Below are 14,756 nucleotides of genomic sequence, written 5' to 3' on the forward strand. Positions count from 1 at the left end.
TCCTTGTATAAACCTCACGGACTAGTACAGTTATCTCTGTTTTAGAGATGAGGAAACAGTCCTGGTAAGATTTAGCCATAGAAATTACAAGAAGTCTTAAAGAAAAAGATTAGTGAATAGAAGGTCATCATTGTGGCATGAAGGAGGAACAGGAAAAGTCCTAGAAGAATCAGGGCCCTTCAACCACATTCCCAACCCTGTTCCTTCCACTACAAGAGGGAGCCCAGGGGTCTGGCAGTCAGTCTGCGGTGCAGGGAGAGGGCCAGCTGGGGAGGCATTGCGGCCCCTCTCCCCTCTTCCAGGACAAAAGTGCCCGCAGGCCGCCTGCCCCTGCTGGGCTCACTTCCATGCGGCTGCATAGAAGTCTATGTCTTTCTCCTTCTGCCTGAGGCCCATCGCCTCCATCTCCAGCCTCTCCATGCAGGTAACCTTCTCCCTCAGGGAGTCCAGCTCAGGGAGGGGAGCACGAGCAGCCTGGGCGCTGGCCGCCAGCTCCATGTTCTGGCAGGTGGGCAAAGGCAGGGGACCTGGCTCAGGGCACCCTCGGGGCTGGGGAAGGCCCAATTCCCTGCAGCCCCAGGAGAAGCCAGGGGCGGCCAAGCTGGTCCATGTGCAGGCCCCTGTGTGTGGGCCCCACATTCTGTCACTGAAGCTTGTCACTCCCCAGCAGCTCCCAGGAAAACTGGCTCTCAGGCAGCGCAGTTTTGGGTGGGAAGGAGAGATGTCCCAGGTCACATCCCTGGACCTGGGGCCCCGGTGACTGGGGCGTCCTAGCCCCCTACCCCCGGCCCACACGATAGGCCTCCTGCTCACATTGTGCCGGAACTCCTGCAGCTCCCACACCAGCTGGTACAACTGATGCCTGGCGTCCTCCAGCTGCTTCGTCTTCTCCTCCCTGGGGGCAATGAGAACACGTGGTGAGGGCTCCTCAGAAGCACCCGGAAAGCCCACCACCTGGGAGACCACGGCGGGGAAGGAGGGGATCCTGGCTTCTAGGCGTGAGGAGGGCCTCTGCACGTGGGGCTGCAAAAATGCTCTGGAGTCCAAGGTGAGCTTTACTTTGTCACTGCTGCTCTCAGACTTCACCACAGACCTGAGCTTTCCTCTGAGGGTGCAGGCAGGGAAGGAGCCCCCAGAACCACTGCTCCCTCCACAGCCAGGCAGGCAGGGAGGCACCTGGCAGGGAGGTGAAGGCAGGCAGCTTCCCAGATACCGGGCATGGTGCCATCACCAGCTGCAGGAAAGGGGGAACAGGCCCACCGGACGGGACCAGAGAGACACATCCTCCCTCCAGCCAAGAGCACCCACACTGGGCCCGAGGCTGAGCGGCAGGCTGCTGCTCTGAGTCTGCCATGTCTGGACTGGCAGGAGTCCTAAGGCCCAGCAGAACTCTGCTGTGCAGGCTCAGGGAGGGGAGGGAGCGGGCTAGCCCAGGGCCCAACAGGGACCCAGCTCAAAGCAGAGCCCCGTCACTCCAGGGCGCTGTGAGAGCTGCCCCGTTTGCTGCACCGCATGGCAGTGAACCACATGTGCGAGCAATGGGTGGTGACACACGGCACAAGAGCAGAAAGACCAGGGTCACTGGGGGACTCACAGCTCCTTCCTGACGCCTCGCAGCGTGGCCTTGGTGTCCGCCAGCTCCATGGCCAGGTGCTGCGTGTCCTCGCTGGGGCGGCTGCTGGTGTTCCACTCCTGGGTCATGGTCACGACCAGCTACAGCAGGGCAGACAGAGGGGTCTCACCGGCGTGCTCCTGTGCCCGGCACAGTGCCCGCACTAGAACGTGGTGAAGAATGACCAAAAGACGGAAGAAAGTAAAAGAGAAGATGGCAGCCGAGACTGCAAAGCCAGGAGGGAGGCAGGAGAAAGTGGGGGAGTTTTTAAGAAGCGAGGATATATTTAGTGAGACAGAAGGGCCGAGTGAATGGACCAAGCTCAACCTCTGTCGTCACACAGGTGTCTCAGGGGACTACGCACTGCAGGGAAAGTGCCCACGTCCTGCCCCCTCGGAAATTGGCCAGGAGGACAGACAGTGTGCAGCTTGAAAGGAAGTCAGGATGAGGAGCACAGCCATAACTAGGGCCCCAAACCCAGGCCCCTCTCCACCCATCCCCCAGGCTGTGGGCCACCCGCAAACACACCTCCCTGCATCTGTCATGTTCAATTAAGAGCCTCCTGAGGCGAAAGGTCATGTTGTTGGTGACGTACTCCACGTCCTCCAGGGCCATGTCTGGGACCTCCAACCCCTGCAGGTCAAACAGGCTCTCCTGATGGCGGGTCACCTGAGGGCACACAAGGGTAAGGTGCTGCGGAGGCCGGGCAGGGAGCAGTGGAGGGTCCCTGAGAGCACCCGCCTCCCAAGGCCACGCCCCCTGGGACCTAGGCCCACTCTCCCACAGCTGACCCACCTCACTGACATTATTAACCCTCAGCCACCAAGTTCCTGTGGGAGGCGATCAGGCTCCTCAGCAAGTGCAGCCACACTCTGCAGCCAAGCCCTGTCCTCACACACCACTGCTGCTGTCACACTAGCTCAAGGAGGACACTGACTTCCCACCAGACAGCACTTCTCCCAGTGTGGGAGCTCCCTCAACTGTCCCAGGGATTTCAGTCACACACCATCCATGTGTCACACAAAGAGGGTAAGCCTTGGGAGGGGAGGGTCAGGAGGGATAGCATCTTATTCTTCAAATAAAATCTAATGCGAAGATGGCAAAATATTAGAGCGCTAATGTTAGAAGGTTGGATCCATGATAATCTTATTTTTTGAGGAAACCTTTCATAACCTGAAATCCTTTCCCGGTGAGCCTGGATCTCATCCCCACAGGCCACACCAGACCACCTGGTTCCCCTTTCGGCCGGGTGTGAGCGCAGGCCCACAGCCTCATCCTCACTGGGCAGCCTCTCTTCCCACTGCCGACATCACCTCCTTCAAACCAGGGACATGCCATTGACAGGGAATCAAACCTGCGACCCTTTGGTGGGCAGTCCAACACTCTAACCACTGAGTCAAACCATCTAGAGCCGGGACCCGCAGCCTAGCCCCCTGGCAGGAGCAGGTGAACTCATCTTAGTCCAGGGCTGGAAGCGCCAGGGCGTTCTGCACCTGGTGCATGGACTCCAGAGTAGGAAACCCCTCAGGGCCCCAAGCCAGGACCCCTGCCCCAGTTTGGAAACTGTGAAGACCCCTGAGTCCCAGGACTGCCAGGGCCCAGGCCGGTGGGGTCTGTGGAGACCTCAGGGGGGCGGGAGAGGAGCCAGGGCACCCGCAATGGGACAGGGAGGCATGTGTACTCACCCCTGCTACCAACGGGCTCTGTAGAAAGAGCTCCATGAGCTCTCGGACAGTAACGTCCATCCTGAGGCTGTGTCCACCGTCCATCGCTATGCACACAGGCTCTGGGCCCACCGTCTCTGTGCCCACCAGCTCTGCGCCAAGCACTGCCAACGGCTACTCGTCCCACATTCCAATTGGCTCCTCACCCCACATTCTAAACTGCTATTTGCACCACATTCTAAACTGCTATTTGCTCCACATTCGAAAAAGGCTCTTTGCCCCACATTCTAAACGGCTCTTGAGCCTGTATTCCTAACTGCTCTGGGCCCCGTATTCCAAAGGGCTCTAGCAGGGAACACAGCTGTGTCAGCGGCTGTGGCAGCTCCCTGTCAATGCTCAGTGCTTTGGAATACACAAAAATTATGACACACTCCCTATGAAATTTAAAATCTTTCTGGGCACATGAAATATGAGGAAATATAAAAGGTCTATGTCTACATCCTATGTACTTATAAATGTAAATTAACCACTTCAACATAATTTTGCCAATCTCCATTTTTAATTATTTTTTCCATCAGCCAAATTGCAGAAATTTGATCAGTTCCTTTGAAGTAACCATTCATTTTATTTTGTTAAGTCTGACCTAGTAGCTCAGCTTGGGAGTTCTCTTTCCCATCACAGTGAACGGAGACCCTCCAGTTAGTAGTTCCTACATTACAACACCTAAACCCACCAGTCAGCTGCCTACAAAATGATTTGATAGAATAGTAACTAGTAAGTCATTTAGAGGAAAGAAAAACGAGCAAAATAAAGCTGCATATTTGGGAAATATTTGAACAAAAAGAGCCTGTGCATAGCTTTCTGTGCAAGGAGCATTAAACTAGCACATGCAAGAAAGACATTTAGAGAACAGATATGCAGGTATGTCAGAACAAATTTAAACATCTAGGCTGTCAATCAATGAACTAAAAGTGTTTTAATTATTTTCTAAACTACTAATGGTTTTATTTTGGTTAACTAAAAAATTTATTTTGATTTAAAATAAATTTAATTTTTTTAAGTAAATGAAATCTTTGGACTTATGATAGAGGGGGGACAAAGTACCAATTAGCATTTTTAGTAACTATCCAGCTCCAATAAATATTACAAAATCCTTAAAGTCAAAGAAAAAAATGAAAAAAAAGCCCACCTACCGGTGTTATATTTTCATAAGCACCTAAATCAATTCCTCTTATAGAACATTCCAAAAATCTAATAGCCTTCATTTGTGGGAAGCATGATGAGATTTAAAATAATGCAAAACAAAATGTGATCTAAAAGGGAAACAAATTTATAAATGTAGTTACCTGAACTGAGAACACAGCAAATTACACATAACTTAGAGATTCTTGATATATGAAAAATTACTTCCATTATGATTATGCAAATCAGGATTTGAATAATGGTTGCCTATATGAGCTTATGCCAATGAGATATTAACTGGATGCTAAAATTTAAACTCTCTGCTTCCAAATTTCAGGGCCAAGGTTTCAGAGAAATGCAGCCAAATTTATGGGACTAAGACTGTTGTAAAGAAAACACATAACAGTGACATAGAAAACAGGGTCAGGCAGGCTGAAACCACAAGAGTGCGTGCAAGCCAGGCACAGTGATGAGCACGTTGCACACATTATAGCTCATTCAATCAACTCAAAGGCCTCAAGGTGTCCCATCTACTCTCAATGACTTAGCTGAACTTTGGACCTCAGGTATGCAGAAATTCTAGGAGGAATATAAGGTTTTCTTTCCTGAAACCCGGTTCCATGCCCTGGCTGCTGTGGCTCAATGTTGGCTGGAGCATCATTCCATACACTGAAAGGTTGTGGGTTTGATTCCAGTCAGGCCATATACCTAGGTTGTGGGTTCAATCCCCAGTCAGGCTGCATATGGGAGGCAACCAATCAATGTTTCTCTCTTACCTAAATGATTCATTCTCATTCTCTCTCTCTCTCTCTCTCTCTCTCTCTCTCTCTCTCAATCTCTGTCTCTGTATCTCCCCCCGCCCCTCTCTAAAATCAATAAGCATATCCTCAGGTTAGGATGAAAAGAAAATTGGTTCTATTAGATCTTAGAAAACTTAGAAAGTAATTTTCAATTTTTAATAGTTATAAATTCCTACCAAAATTCCCAATAGTTTCAGAGAATACCTTGACTTGAACTAAACCAACAATTCAATTATTTTATTTATACAAGCAGTTTTACTGCCATCTGAGTCAGACCCTCAGAATGTTCTGCTGTTCGATTGGAAATCAATAGATACAGCTCTACAATCAGATTCCTAGCTGTGAAAAGTTGAATAATAGTCTTTAAACATATAATGAGTCATTAGCAAACATCTCTACACTTAAGATATGTGGAAAGTACATGTGGGATTTTGCAAGGGAATGAGGAAGAGGGGAAGGTGAGAAATAAAAAATAGTCAGAATCCCTTACTTGGAGAAAGTTATTAATAAAGCAAAAGTGCTCACAACTGGACAGCCCTAACCGGTTTGGCTTAGTGGATAAAAAGTCAGCCTGCAGACTGAAGGATCCCTCCCAGGTTTGATTCCAGTCAAGGGCATGTACCTTGGACGCAGGCTCGATCCCCAGTAGGGGACGTGAGGAGGCAGCTGGTTGATGTTTTTCTCTCATCGATGTTTCTAACTCTCTGTCCCTTTCCCTTCCTCGTTGTAGTATCCATAAAACATATATTTTTTAAAAAAGATAAAGAACTGGACAGGTGTGTACCCTTTCATTCATGAAATAAAAATATGTGACCTAGATTTTATAACATAATTACTTAGAAAGCCTCTTCCCAGCCTTCATTTTGCAAATACAAAGAAAGTGGGAAGGAAAAAATTGAGCTCTTTAGAGCAGCGGTCACCCACCTTTCGGACCTCACGGACCACCAACGGTCTGCGGCCACCGGTTGGCGATTGCTGCTTTAGAGGGCTTACGAAAACAGAGACTATCTTGGATTTTCTTTCTCCAAGGAGTGTTACAATGATTATTCCTGTGGGAGAGATAATCAACAATGTCTCCAGTAATCTACAAAGTTAAAAGCACAATTGGAAATAAAAAATAGGAAAGATTCCCTTTTCAATGCCCTCTTAGAAAGCAAATATCAACCTAAGGTGACAAAGCCAACTATATGTCCCATGTATTTTTCTAACAAAAATCAATAATGCCAGCGCTGTCCAAAATCATCAAGCGCAACTCACACAGGAGCAGTGGACAGTCTGTGCATTCAGTGACACCTCTGCACTGTGCTGTGGCTCAGCTGAGTCCTAAAAGAGCAGGTCCCATGCAACAGAAAATGAATGATTTTGGTTTTATATAGAGTTACCACTGGTGCTCTGCTCAAGATACAAATCCTTTTCATGCAAATAACGTAAAAATTATTATATGAAGAATCAGTTGCTTTTGAAGTTTCCTTTAACAAAGTGTTACTCTATAAAACCAAAGATGATCCTCAGGCGTAAACCTTGAAAAAAGGGAAATCCAGAATGTTCCAACCTTTCTATTATTTTTTCCCTCTACAACCCCAGATACCATAATGTGTTCATGTATACAAAGCAAAGGAGAGAAAAAGTAAAGATAAGGCAACACCAGAAAGAGGACTCTGTTGGAAACTCTACCTAAGCTAGGATTCTTATTATACAGTTTATAGTGATATATAAAGATGTGTCAAAAATAGAACATACCTTGTCATGTCCTGAATCTCCCCCTCTGACAGTATCTGGTGCCATGTGTTCAATAGTGCCACAGAACAAACACAACAAATCAAGGAGGTATGACAGGCGACAGTTTCTGGTGGGAGGCAGGAAATGTTGTAGGTCATATTTTATGAACTACTAGAGGCCTGAGCCGGGCTTGCACCCTCTCACAATCTGGGGCTCCCTGTGGGCAGTTGGACATCCTTAGCTTTGCTGCAAAGGCAGGCTCCTGCCACTGCCACTGCCCCCGCACTGGCCAGCTGTGAGTCCAGCTTCTGGCTGAGCTGCTCCCCCTGTGGGAGCATACTGACCACCAGAGGGCAGCTCCTGTGTTGATCATTTGCCCCCTGATGGTCAGTGCGTGTCACAGTGTCATAGCTTGGCCTTTCTGCCATTAGGTTGATTTGCATATTAGCCTTTTATTAGATAGGATGATATAAAAAGGCTAGGAAAACATAGCTAAATTCTATTGTGATTACTGTTTATTGTAGCACCTAAGAAGAAATAAATGAAACACAGACCATATTTTATTTTTATTTATATATGTATATATCATAATTAAGTAGTTTTAATATATTTATTAGCATCGACCTATGACACCAGGAGGTCACAGTTTGATTAGAGTCAGGGCACATCTAAATATCCTGTTTTGTTTTGTTTTGTTTTTTAGGAAAATCTTTATTGCTGAGAGCATTATAGATGCCCCCCTTTGCCCTCCAGGGCCCCCATCCACCCAGATTCCACCCCACTCCAGGACTTCACCACCCTATTGTCTGTGACCATAGGTAATGCATATATGCATATAAGATTTTCCTTAATATCTTCCTATTCTCCTTTCCTCTGAGATTTGTCAGTCTATTCTGTTTCCATGCCTCTGATTCTATTTTATTCATCAGTTTTTTTGTTCATTAGATTTCTTGTTCATTTATTTTGATTTTTAAATTCAGTTGCTGATAGATATGTATTTATTGCCATTTTGTTGTTCATATTTTTTTTTATCTTTTTTTCTTCTGCCTCTTCTTCTTCTTCTTAAAGATTGCCTTCAACATTTCATGTAATGCTGGCTTGGTGGAGATAAACTCCTTTAGCATTTCCTTGTCTGTGCAGCTCTTTATCTGACGTTCAATTCTCAATGATAGCTTTGCTGGGTAGAGTAATCTTGGTTATAGGTGCTTGCTATTCATCACTTTCATTATTTCTTGCCACTCCCTTCTGGCCTGCAAAGTTTCTGTTGAGAATTCAGCTGACAGTCATACGAGTGCTCCCTTGTAGGTAACTGATTGCTTTTCTCTTGCTGCTTTTAAAATGCTCTGTTTTTCTTTAACGCTTGGCATTTTAGTTATGATGTGGACCTCTTTGGATTCATCTTGTTTGGGACTTACTGTGTTTCGTGAACTTGCAAGACTCTTTCTTTCACCATGTGGGGCAAGTTTTCTGTCATTATTAATTCAAATAGGTTTTCAAGATCTTGCTCTCTCTTTCTTCTCCTTCTAGCACCCCATAATGGAAATGTTGTTACACTGAAAGTTGTCTCAGAGGCTCCTTGCATTATCTTCATACCTTTTTATTCTTTTCCCTTTTGTTCTTCTTATTAGGTGTCATTTGCTTCCTCATATTCCAAATCATTTATTTGATTCTCAGAATCCTCTACTCTACTGTTGAATTCCCGTAAATTATTCTTTATTTCACTTAGTATATACTTAATTTCTGACTGGTCCTATTTTTATGTCTTTGGCATTCTCACCAAGATCCTTGAAAGTCTTACTAAGACCCTTGAATCTCTCATTAATTCCTTTGAAGCTCTCATTAAGTCCCTTGAAAATCTCGTGAAGATCCTTGAGTAACCTGAGAACCATTGTTTTGAACACTGTCTCCAGTAGTTTGCTTACTTCCATTTCTTTCATTTGTGACATGTTTCATTGTCTCTGCTTTTTGGCAGCTTCCCTGTATCTGTATTTGTTTCTATGTATGAGGTAGAACTACTATGTGTCCTGGAATTGGTAGAGAGAACTTGTGTATTAGGTTTCCTGTAGGGCCTAGTGGCTCAGACTCCCCAGTCAGCTGAGCAGGGCACTCTAGGTATGTTCCTGTGTGTGCTGTGTGCTCTGCACAGTCTTGTTGTAGTTGAGACTTGACTGCCGTTGGCATCACTGGGAGGAACTGATTTCCAGGCTGATGGGCTGTGAGGACCAGTTGCATCCAAAATGGAAGAGCTGCTGTGCAGGAGACACCCCTATGGAACAGGACTTGTTTCAGTGGGGCTTTGGTGCTCACTGAGTCAGCTCCTTGAGTGTGTTGCTTGTGGATGTGCAGAGCTGTAATCTGTTATGTTATGAAGCTGTCCACCAGTTTCATTGGCTTTGGGGCCTCCAAGAGGTGTAAAGTCAGCCACTGCCCGGGGCCACCTAGCAGGAGCTAGAGAGAGATCGGCAGATGGCTGCTATTTGTTTTGGGCTAGGAAGTGCCCAGGTAAGACCCAGCTGTGAAGCAAAACAGGCTGGTGCTAGTGCAGAGTCTTGGGCCTTTTATTGATAGGTTCGATGCCAGCTGCTGCTTGTTTGAGATTTTAGTAAAGTCTAAAGCCTGAGCCAAGATAGGCCACTCATATGGAAAATTGGCTACAAACAGCTTGGGTAGGGCTGCCAATTGGATGGAGTGTTGTCTCAGGGAATAACCAGGGTGGAGAAAACAGGGAGAGCCACGCTGACGGAAAGTCTGATATGGCTGCCAGTCAGCTTTGTGACTGGGGAGGTCCCAGCACAGGAACAATGAACCTTGTGAGCACACACTTGACAATCATGCTGGCAAGGTACTCTCAGGGATCCTTCTTTTCAACAAAATTAGATGTTTATGTTGAAAGAGTCAGTACTTCAAAAATTAATGCATAAGTCGGGCCAGTGTCGCTCAGTGGTTGAACATTGAACTATGAACCAGGAGGTCACAGTTCAATTCCAGTCAGGGCACAACCCCAGCGTTTCTGGCTCATTTCCCAATAGGAGGCATGCAGGAGGCAGCCCACCAGTTATTCTTTCTCATCATTGATGTATCTCTCACTCTCTCCCCCTCTCCCTTTCTCTCTGAAGTTAACAAAAACATATTAAAAATTAACACATAGATATACATATGATAGTGTGTACACTACCACAGGGCATAATCTTTGCAAACCTGTCTGAGTGTACAGTACTGATGCACAACAGCACGGACTGGTGAATGAAGCACAGAGCAATCTGCCACAGCACTCAAACCTCCCCTGTAAGTACACCCCCTCGTCTCCTACAAGGTGGTGTGCTTTGATCAGCAGCCATCTGGTTCCCTGGAAAAACAGCACTGTTAGAAGTGTTCAAATGCATCTCTGTCCGTAACGCTGCACAAGGTGCATATCTAACAGCACTCATTCTGAACTGCAGGCTGAGACTGGAGGGGGAAGAAGGAGAAGTAGGATGGCTTGGATGGATGTCATCGGTCCAGTCAGGAAGTGAGACCTAGGCCTGGAGGAACACAGCTGTGCCGGAAAACTAGCAGGTATGACCAGCCACTCAGACACTGGATGAGAAAGATTTAAACATTGGGGAACAAAAGCCGGAAAAAGAAACTGGGGGGAGAGCAGGTTAGCGGGGGCTAGTTAAATTGTGGGTGCAGGTGAGCTCAACAGGTTAGACTGTAAACACTAAATGCTAGAAGACATCAGAGAAAGGCACCGATGGGCAGGATGGGACAATTACTTCACAGAGGCCAGATCCTATAGACTTGGAATATTCTTTAGTTAACACATAAATGTAACCTGTAAACTGCCAATTCGAGCCCCTTTTAAAGATAAACCTGAAGAGGCACTATATTATGTTCAAATATAACTTAAAAAAGAAATTAGAATTCTTTAGATATCAAGAAAAACTCATGCATAACAGCCACTCAAGTTGGATGTTTTAAACAAGTGAATGGGATTATTTAATTATATCAAATTTTCTCAAATTTTAAATTTAATTGATGTCTTCAAAATAAAACTTAATATAGCATTTAAAAATAGCAATACCATTCATGTTACTGAGGTTATTTAAGCACTTACATTCATTCGATGGGATTTTAACACAAATCAGCAGAGACCTGGTTTTATTTTTAAGTGACTCAAGCGCCATTCAGTGACTCACGCCAAGGGCTTCATGCTCCTCTCATCCCGGGAGGACCTTCCTGGCCCCACAGAACTGGGGTTCCCTGGGCGCAGCGTCGGGAGAGCTCCTCGCTGGGCACAGGCTTCAGGGGCTGCCATGGGCTGAGGCCCCGCAATGGCTTCCCTGGAACTGTCATTGCTGGTGCCCTTCACGCCACGAGTGAAGGTGAAGTGAGAAGTGGCCATAACCTCAGGCCCACGGCTGTCCCCGCATCTCCCTGCAATCCTGTCCCGGCCAGAACCACGTGGCTGTGGGGGGTCCCAGTCTGACACAGGAGGTGGGGGGGGGGGGGACGCTGGGAAACTCTGAGGCCACAAGGGCACAAGGAAGGCCCGGGCTCCGTCACACTCTGCAGGGAGCAGCGGGCCTGGCGAGGTGAGGATGGAGGGAACCCCGACCTCAGAAGGCGGCTCCCTACGCAGCTGGTGCCCGCAGAGCGGGGACCTCACCGGGAGGACCTCGCCGGGCCTGCCCTGCCCTGGCCTGGCCTGGCCTGGCCTCCTTCTGGGGGAGGGAATGGACCACCTGCAATGGGCGCTGCTCCGCCACGGGGCTGGCCTAGGAGGCCCCAGCAGGGACTCCTCACCGCGGGCTTAGCTGCTCCAGGGCCCCGCCTGCCACCCTCTTCCCTCCATCCCAAGGGCCCATGCCTGCCTCGCGCTTCCTGAGGCCATAAGCACTGGAAAGCCACCATCTTCCAGAGGCAGGGGCTCTAACTTCCGGCAGGGGCGGGGCTTCCTGGGGAGAGCAGGGAGCAGGGAGTGGCGGGACTTCCTGGTGGAGGGCAGAGAGCAGCGAGGGGCGGGATGACGCCCCTTCTGGCCAGAGGGCAGCAGCCCCGGAAACGCGGTCACAGTGAGTCTCCTCTCAGAAGCCTGGTCCACTGATGTGCTGAGATCAGAGCTAGGCTCTCACTTCAAGTCTGGCGGGAAGGCAGTATGGAGGTTCCTCAAAAAATTGGAAATGGAACTCCCATTTGACCCTGTGATCCCACTTCTAGGAATATATCCCAAGAAACCAGAAACACCAATCAGAAAGGATATATGCACCCCGATGTTCATAGCAGCACAATTCACCATAGCTAAGATCTGGAAACAGCCTAAGTGCCCATCAGTAGATGAATGGATTAGAAAACTGTGGTACATCTACACGATGGAATACTATGCTGCTGTTAAAAAGAAGGAACTCTTACCATTTGCAACAGCATGGATGGAACTGGAGAGCATTATGCTAAGTGAAACAAGCCAGTCAATGAAGGAAAAATACCACATGATCTCACTCTTTCATGGATAATTAAGACCATTACAAACTTTTGAACAATAATAGATACAGAGGCAGAGCTGCCTCAAACTGATTGTCGGACTGCAGTGGGAAGACCAGGGAGGGTTGGGGGACTGGAGGGATGGGAGTAAGAGATCAACCGAAGGACTTGTATGCATCCATATAACCATAACTAATGGACATAAGACACTCGGGGGTAAGGGAGGGCAGGGGCTTGTTAAGGGCGGGGGGGAAAAGGGACACTTATGTAATACCCTTTGTAATACTTTTAGCGAAAAATAAAAATTAAAAAAAAAAAAAGTCTGGCGGATCTGGCTTCTCCTATGGTGACTGGCACATAGGGCATGTTAAGTGCATATTTGAGCAAAGATCAATTGAAATCAGGCAGCATGCAATCTAGTAGATAAAAAGGAGTTCTGTGAAGCTGTACAAAATGAAACATTTTTATAGCCAGAATAGAATGGGGAAAGAATGTTATAGTAAGCAGAGAAGTAGGCTGCTGGAGGCAAAGTTACATTTCTCTAGTCTAGGGGGTGGTGCGGGGCTATCTAGTGCTGATCAGGTGATTTCTGATTGACTGGTTTAAGAGTACATTTCTGGTTAAGTCTTGGCTTTGGTGATGTGGGACTTAGTAAAAGCAACTCCATTTTTGGCCTGTTGTCTTGTTTTTAACAATTCCCCTCCTTCTGATCAGATTATCAGCCACACAGAGAGATGTGGTCAATATTTAAGGCCTTGGCATGATTCGTGCTACTGATTTGGAGTCCTCCATTATTTTTTTTGCTGAGTCTGTGGGGTATTCACAGGTAATGCTGTCGGGTTCACATTTTTAAATCAGTCATTCTCCTTGCTCTTTTTTTGATGTTCTAATCTTAGGGAGATCATCTTCTTGATGGTTACTGGCTGTGAACATGCGTTTACAACTTTTGAGGTACCAAGGAGACTAAGGATTATAAGCATGACTAGAGGTCAAGTGCACGAATTTGTACACATAAAGGGTCCAGCCTGCCTACCCTGATTGGGGCCATCTCAATGGGCCAGGGGGAGGGGATGAGAGAGTTTGGCCGGCTGGCTCCGCCCCCTGGGTCAAACTCCCAGTAGAGGGGCCAATTTGCATATTAGCCTTTTATTATATTGGGTAATTCTCAATGTCCGAAATTCACTTCAGAGCCAAACCAATTAGGATAAAGTAAGTTTTAAAAAGACCCAGTTTTAAGGAGTGACTTTCTTAAGCCAACTGGCTTCTTCTTATGTAGCTGAGTCTCAACTTCCTCAGAAGTGGCAATCCAACCTATGAGGTTACCTTTCTGGCTCACGCATTTTGTAATAGAGATAACATGAGCTTATTTGACTTTTAGTAAACCTAGGTGGAATAAAGTATTATATTTAATTCTAATAACTCTAAAGACATGCCTGCTTTATTTGAACAAACAAACTTAAACTAGAAGTTTATCTTAGATCAAGTGACCTTGACAAACATTTGGTAAGACTCAAAGTCTTTGCTTTTTAGGTCGAATAAAGGTTAAACATTTAAAACAAAATAAATAAAACCTTTTATAATCTATTATCAAGAGCAGACCAATAGTCCAGGAACACTTTGTCCTCCTAGCTGATGAAAACAGTAGACTTACATAAAACAAAAACTTAATTTTCTTTCATTATGTGTTTTTAGTAGTCTCTATATTTTTGAGGGTATATACTTGATCTCAATAGAGCTCTTTAAAAATGAATTTTGGCTATACCATTCAGAGAAAGAAAAAAATGACCCATGTTTAACATATAAGTATGCATAGACATGCAAAAATATATAGACCAATGCTACCAGAGATCTTGTAGCTTTCATTTTAAAATCTTAACTATGAGACAGGTACAACAATGCACAGCTCACTAGTTTAAAAAGGAACAGTTGGATCAAAACTGTGTTTCTGGCAGATGGGTAAGTTAAGGTTACTTGGTCAAGTGACAGATGGCTGAAGCTTTTTGCTAATATTTGTGAAGGAGATTTTTGAGGTTTTTGTTTGTTCTTGACACATATAGCAGGTCATCGCATAATGTTTTGTTTAACACTAAACATTTTGTTATAACACTAATGAATTGCCCCAGGGATTTAACTCGTTTTTTTTTATATATATATCAATAAGGCTGTGGTAAAATTGTAATTATTATGCATCATTTTGCTGCAGTTCCAAGAACCTATTGACATTGTTAAGTGAGGACTTAATATAATTTTATAAAGGCTGTGGACAAGATTTTCAAGAAGAGTGGCTTTATAAGAATCTATATTTTTAAAAGCCTCTTT

Source organism: Myotis yumanensis, unplaced genomic scaffold, assembly GCF_028538775.1.
Source record: "Myotis yumanensis isolate MYYU_CA2020_CCGP unplaced genomic scaffold, mMyoYum1.0.hap1 SCAF_11, whole genome shotgun sequence".
Taxonomy (NCBI): Eukaryota; Metazoa; Chordata; class Mammalia; order Chiroptera; family Vespertilionidae; genus Myotis; species Myotis yumanensis.